Here is a 7,649-nt window from a genome sequence, read left to right on the forward strand (position 1 = left end):
GAGGCTTCTCTCAGCTCTAGGTATGTGAGAGGGACCCTGAGTTTGCGGCCTCAAGTGGAATGGACACCGCGATGCCCTGACCCGAAATAAGGCCGGATATCCCTGCAGTGACTTGAATGCAGGCTCGTCTTGCATCTCCCAAGACGAAAGGATGTCTGAATACCCTGTGGAGACCACAGAGAAAGACCTAGTTCCCCACCTCATCGCGACCGGAGGCCTCACATCCTTTGAAAACTCCAGAGGGATGCAGAGATCAGTGCCTCCAAAGGAGATGATGCCTGACTACTCGTCAAACTTGATAGGAGTCCCAGGATTCCTGTGGCACGTGGAAAGGGACCATTGGTCTCCCGCCTCAGGTGGAGAGGCATCCCAATTGCCCTGCAAAGCCTCGAGGAGAATCCCGAGTTGTCCCTCGCTACTAGGCAGGAGTCCTGACGTCGCTGAACAAACACGTGTGTGGAAGGGCCATCCCCGTCGTAACTCGAGAATATACCCCAGGTTCCCGACGCAACTCGAGAAAAACCATGAGCCTTCCCCCTCACCGCGAGATGAGGCCCGATTCCCCTGCACTGCGTGCAGAGCAATGCCCTGTTGCACATCACACAGGAAAGGAGCCTTGATTTCCTTGATGGCACTCCAGAGAAACCCCAAGAACACTGTTTCAAGACTAGAGGGATCCTGAGGTCACTGTAGCAACACGAAAGAGCTCCGTGGACCAAAAATCTACTCAAGATGAGAGGTTAGTCCCTGGCTTCGATTCCAGAGGAATACCACCTTACCAGAAGCACCTCAAGAGGAGGCTTCTCTCACCTCTAGGTATGTGAGAGGGACCCTGAGTTTGCGGCCTCAAGTGGAATGGACACCGCGATGCCCTGACTCGAAATAAGGCCGGATATCCCTGCAGTGACTTAAATGCAGGCTCGTCTTGCATCTCCCAAGACGAAAGGATGTCTGAATCCCCTGTGGAGACCACAGAGAAAGACCTAGTTCCCCACCTCATCGCGACCGGAGGCCTCACATTCTTTGAAAACTCCAGAGGGATGCGGAGATCAGTGCCTCCAAAGGAGACGATGCCTGACTCCTCGTGAAACTTGATAGAAGTCCCAGGATTCCTGTGGCACGTGGAAAGGGACCCTTGGTCTCCCGCCTCAGCTGGAGAGCCGTCCCAATTGCCCTGCCAAGCCTTGAGGAGAATCCCGAGTTGTCCCGCGCAACTAGGCAGGAGTCCTGACGTCGCTGAACAAACACGTGTGTGGAAGGGCCATCCCCGTCGTAACTCGAGAATATACCCCAGGTTCCCGCCGCAACTCGAAAAAAACCATGAGACTTCCCCCTCGCCGCGAGATGAGGCCCGATTCCCCTGCACTGCGTGCAGAACAATCCCGTGTTGCACATCACACAGGAAAGGAGCCTTGATTTCCTTGATGGCACTCCAGAGAAACCCCAAGAACACTCTTTCAAGGCTAGAGGGATCCTGACGTCACTGTAGCAACACGAAAGAGCTCCGTGGACCAAAAATCAACTCCAAATGAGAGGTTAGTCCCTGTCTTCGACTCCAGAGGAATACCACCTTACCACAAGCACCTCAAGAGGAGGATTCTCTGAGCACGAGGTATGTGAGAGGGACCCTGAGTTTGCGGTCTCAAGTGGAATGGACAACGCGCTGCCCTGACTTGAATTAAGGCCGGATATCCCTGCAATGACTTGAATGCAGGCTTGTCTTGCATCTCCCAAGACGAAAGGATGTGAATCCCCTGTGGAGACCACAGAGAAAGACCTAGTTCCACACCTCATCGCGACCGGAGGCCTCACATCCTTGGAAAACTCCAGAGGGAAGCGGAGATCAGTGCCTCCAAAGGAGACGATGCCTGACTCCTCGTGAAACTTGATAGGAGACCCAGAATTCCCGAGACACGTGGAAAGGGACACTTGGTCTCCCGCCTCAGTTGGAGAGGCGTCCCAATTGCCCTGCCAAGCCTCGGGGAGTATCCCGAGTTGTCCCTCGCAACTAGGCAGGAGTCCTGACGTCGCTGAACAAACACGTGTGTGGAAGGGCCATCCCCGTCATAACTCGAGAATATACCCCAGGTTCCCGCCGCAACTCGAGAAAACCAAGAGACTTCCCTCTCGCCGCGAGATGAGGCCCGATTCCCCTGCACTGCATGCAGAGCAATGCCGTGTTGCACATCACACAGGAAAGGAGCCTTGATTTCCTTGATGGCACTCCAGAGAAACCCCAAGAACACTGTTTCAAGGCTAGAGGGATCCTGAGGTCACTGTAGCAACACGAAAGAGCTCCGTGGACTACAAATCAACACGAGATGAGAGGTTAGGCCCTGGCTTCGACTCCAGAGGAATACCACCTTTCCAAAAGCACCTCAAGAGGAGGCTTCTCTCAGCTCTAGGTATGTGAGAGGGACCCTGAGTTTGCGGCCTCAAGTGTTATGGACACCGCGATGCCCTGACTCGAAATAAGGCCGGATATCCCTGCAGTGACTTGAATGCAGGCTCGTCTTGCATCTCCCAAGACGAAAGGATGTCTGAATCCCCTGTGGAGACCACAGAGAAAGACCTAGTTCCCCACCTCATCGCGACCGGAGGCCTCACATCCTTTGAAAACTCCAGAGGGATGCAGAGATCAGTGCCTCCAAAGGAGATGATGCCTGACTACTCGTCAAACTTGATAGGAGTCCCAGGATTCCTGTGGCACGTGGAAAGGGACCCTTGGTCTCCCGCCTCAGCTGGAGAGGCATCCCAATTGCCCTGCCAAGCCTCGAGGAGAATCCCGAGTTGACCCTCGCAACTAGGCAGGAGTCCTGACGTCGCTGAACAAACACGTGTGTGTAAGGGCCATCCCCATCGTAACTCGAGAATATACCCCTGGTTCCCGCCGCAACTCGAGAAAAACCATGAGACTTCCCCCTCCCCGCAAGATGAGGCCCGATTCCCCTGCACTGCCTGCAGAGCAATGCCGTGTTGCACATCACACATGAAAGGAGCCTTGATTTCCTTGATGGCACTCCAGAGAAACACCAAGAACACTGTTTCAAGGCTAGAGGGATCCTGAGGTCACTGTAGCAACACGAAAGAGCTCCGTGGACCACAAATCAACTCGAGATGAGAGGTTAGTCCCTGGCTTCGACTCCAGAGGAATACCACCTGACCACAAGCACCTCAAGAGGAGCCTTATCTCAGCTCTAGGTATGTGAGAGGGACCCTGAGTTTGCGGCCTCAAGTGGAATGGACACCGCGATGCCCTGACTCGAAATAAGGCCGGATATCCCTGCAGTGACTTGAATGCAGGCTCGTCTTGCATCTCCCAAGACGAAAGGATGTCTGAATCCCCTGTGGAGACCACAGAGAAAGACCTAGTTCCCCACCTCATCGCGACCGGAGGCCTCACATTCTTTGAAAACTCCAGAGGGACGCGGAGATCAGTGCCTCCAAAGGAGACGATGCCTGACTCCTCGTGAAACTTGATAGGAGTCCCAGGATTCCTGTGGCAGGTGGAAAGGGACACATGGTCTCCCGCCTCAGGTGGAGAGGCATTCCAATTGCCCTGCCAAGCCTCGAGGAGAATCCCGAGTTGTCCCTCGCAACTAGGCAGGAGTCCTGACGTCGCTGAACAAACACGTGTGTGGAAGTGCCATCCCCGTCGTAACTCGAGAATATACCCCAGGTTCCCGCCGCAACTCGAGAAAAACCATGAGACTTCCCCCTCGCCGCGAGATGAGGCCCGATTCCCCTGCACTGCGTGCAGAGCAATGCCGTGTTGCACATCACACAGGAAAAGATCCTTGATTTCCTTGATGGCACTCCAGAGAAACCCCAAGAACACTGTTTCAAGGCTAGAGGGATCCTGAGGTCACTGTAGCAACACGAAAGAGCTCCGTGGACCAAAAATCAACTCGAGATGAGAGGTTAGTCCCTGGCTTCGACTCCAGAGGAATACCACCTTACCAAAAGCACCTCAAGAGGAGGCTTCTCTCAGCTATAGGTATGTGAGAGGGACCCTGAGTTTGCGGCCTCAAGTGGAATGGACACCGCGATGCCCTGACTCGAAATAAGGCCAGATATCCCTGCAGTGACTTGAATGCAGGCTCGTCTTGCATATCCCAAGACGAAAGGATGACTGAATCCCCTGTGGAGACCACAGAGAAAGACCTAGTTAACAACCTCATGGCGACCGGAGGCCTCACATCCTTGGAAAACTCCAGAGGGACGCGGAGATCAATGCCTGCAAAGGAGACGATGCCTGACTCCTCGGGAAACTTGATAGGAGTCCCAGGATTCATCTGGCACGTGGAAAGGGACACTTGGTTTCCCGCCTGAGGTGGAAAGTCGTCCCAATTGCCTGCCAAGACTCGAGGAGAATCCCGAGTTGTCCCTCGCAACTAGGCAGGAGTTCTGACGTCACTGAACAAACACGTGTGTGGAAGTGCCATCCCCGTCGTAACTCGAGCATATATCCCAGGTTCCCGCCGCAACTCGAGAAAAACCATGAGACTTCCCTCTCGCCGCGAGATGAGGCCCGATTCCCCTGCACTGCATGCAGAGCAATGCCGTGTTGCACATCACACAGGAAAGGATCCTTGATTTCCTTGATGGCACTCCAGAGAAAGCCCAAGAACACTGTTTCAAAGCTAAAGGGATCCTGAGGTCACTGTAGCAACATGAAAGAGCTCCGTGGACCACAAATCAACTCGAGATGAGAGGTTAGGCCCTGGCTCCGACTCCAGAGGAATACCACCTTACCACAAGCACCTCAAGAGGAGGCTTCTCTCAGCTCTAGGTATGTGAGAGGGACCCTGAGTTTGCGGCCTCAGGTGGAATGGACACCGCGATGCCCTGACTCGAAATAAGGCCGGATATCCCTGCAGTGACTTGAATGCAGGCTCGTCTTGCATCTCCCAAGACGAAAGGATGTCTGAATCCCCTGTGGAGACCACAGAGAAAGACCTAGTTCCCCACCTCATGGCGACCGGAGGCCTCACTTCCTTGGAAAACTCCAGAGGAACGCGGAGATCAGTGCCTGCAAAGGAGACGATGCCTGACTCCTCGTGAAACTTGATAGGAGTCCCAAGATTCATCTGGCACGTGGAAAGGGACATTTGGTCTCCCGCCTGAGGTGGAAAGTCGTCCCAATTGCCTGCCAAGCCTCGAGGAGAATCCCGAGTTGTCCCTCGCAACTAGGCAGGAGTTCTGACGTCACTGAACAAACACGTGTGTGAAAGTGCCATCCCCTTCGTAACTCGATAATATACCCCATGTTCCCACCGCAACTCGAGAAAAACCATGAGACTTCCCCCTCGCCGCGAGATGAGGCCCGATTCCCGTGCACTGTGTGCAGAGCAATGCCGTGTTGCACATCACACAGGAAAGGATCCTTGATTTCCTTGATGACACTCCAGAGAAACCCCAAGAACACTCTTTCAAGGCTAGAGGGATCCTGAGGTCACTGTAGCAACACGAAAGAGCTCCGTGGACCAAAAATCAACTCGAGATGAGAGGTTAGTCCCTGGCTTCGACTCCAGAGGAATACCACCTTACCACAAGCACCTCAAGAGGAGGCTTCTCTCAGCTCTAGGTATGTGAGAGGGACCCTGAGTTTGCGGCCTCAAGTGGAATGGACACCGCGATGCCCTGAGTTGAAATAAGGCCGGATATCCCTGCAGTGACTTGAATGCAGGCTCGTCTTGCATTTCCCAAGACAAAACGATGCCTGAATAACCTGTGGAGACCACAGAGAAAGACCTAGTTCCCCACCTCATGGAGACCAGAGGCCTCACATCCTTTGAAAACTCCACAGGGATGCAGAGATCAGTGCCTCCAAAGGAGATGATGCCTGACTACTCGTCACACTTGATAGGAGTCCCAGGATTCCTGTGGCACGTGGAAAGGGACCCTTGGTCTCCCGCCTCAGGTGGAGAGGCATCCCAATTGCCCTGCCAAGCCTCGAGGAGAATCCCGAGTTGTCCCTCGCAACTAGGCAGGAGTCCTGTCGTCGCTGAACAAACACGTGTGTGTAAGGGCCATCCCCGTCGTAACTCGAGAATATACCCCTGGTTCCCGCCGCAACTCGAGAAAAACCATGAGACTTCCCCCTCCCCGCAAGATGAGGCCCGATTCCCCTGCACTGCCTGCAGAGCAATGCCGTGTTGCACATCACACATGAAAGGAGCCTTGATTTCCTTGAGGGCACTCCAGAGAAACCCCAAGAACACTCTTTCAAGGCTAGAGGGATCCTGAGGTCACTGTAGCAACACGAAAGAGCTCCGTGGACCACAAATCAACTCGAGATGTGAGGTTAGTCCCTGGCTTCGACTCCAGAGGAATACCACCTGACCACAATCACCTCAAGAGGAGGCTTCTCTCAGCTCTAGGTATGTGAGAGGGACCCTGAGTTTGCGGCCTCAAGTGGAATGGACACCGCGATGCCCTGACTCGAAATAAGGCCGGATATCCCTGCAGTGACTTGAATGCAGGCTCGTCTTGCTTCTCCCAAGACGAAAGGAAGTCTGAATCCCCTATGGAGACCACAGAGAAAGACCTAGTTCCCCACCTCATCGCGACCGGAGGCCTCACATTCTTTGAAAACTCCAGAGGGACGCGGAGATCAGTGCCTCCAAAGGAGACGATGCCTGACTCCTCGTGAAACTTGGTAGGAGTCCCAGGATTCCTGTGGCACGTGGAAAGGGACCCTTGGTCTCCCGCCTCAGCTGGAGAGCCGTCCCAATTGCCCTGCCAAGCCTCGAGGAGAATCCCGAGTTTTCCCTCGCAACTAGGCAGGAGTTCTGACGTCACTGAACAAACACGTGTGTGGAAGGGCCATCCCCGTCGTAACTCGAGAATATACCCCAGGTTCCCGCGGCAACTCGAGAAAAACCATGAGACTTCCCCCTCGCTGCGAGATGAAGCCCAATTCCCCTGCACTGCATGCAGAGCAATCCCGTGTTGCACATCAAACAGGAAAGGAGCCTTGATTTCCTTGATGGCACTCCAGAGAAAGCCCATGAACACTGTTTCAAGGCTAGAGGGATCCTGAGGTCACTGTAGCAACACGAAAGAGCTCCATGGACCAAAAATCAACTCGAGATGAGAGGTTAGGCCCTGGCTTCAACTCCAGAGGAATACCACCTTACCACAAGCACCTCAAGAGGAGGCTTCTCTCAGCTCGAGGTATGTGAGAGGGACCCTGAGTTTGCGGCCTCAAGTGGAATGGACACCGCGATGCCCTGACTCGAAATAAGGCCGGATATCCCTGCAGTGACTTGAATGCAGGCTCGTCTTGCATCTCCCAAGACAAAAGGATGCCTGAATACCCTGTGGAGGCCACAGAGAAAGACCTAGTTCCACACCTCATGAAGACCGGAGGCCTCACATCCTTTGAAAACTCCAGAGGGACGCAGAGATCAGTGCCTCCAAAGGAGATGATGCCTGACTCCTCGTCAAACTTGATAGGAGTGCCAGCATTCCTGTGGCACGTGGAAAGGGACACTTGGTCTCCCGCCTGAGGTCAAAAGTCGTCCCAATTCCCTGCCAAGCCTCGAGGAGAATCCCGAGTTGTCCCTCGCAACTAGGCAGAAGTTCTGACGTCACTGAACAAACACGTGTGTGGAAGTGCCATCCCCGTCGTAACTCGAGAATAT

Source organism: Cervus elaphus, chromosome 2 (assembly GCF_910594005.1).
Source record: "Cervus elaphus chromosome 2, mCerEla1.1, whole genome shotgun sequence".
Classification (NCBI taxonomy): Eukaryota; Metazoa; Chordata; class Mammalia; order Artiodactyla; family Cervidae; genus Cervus; species Cervus elaphus.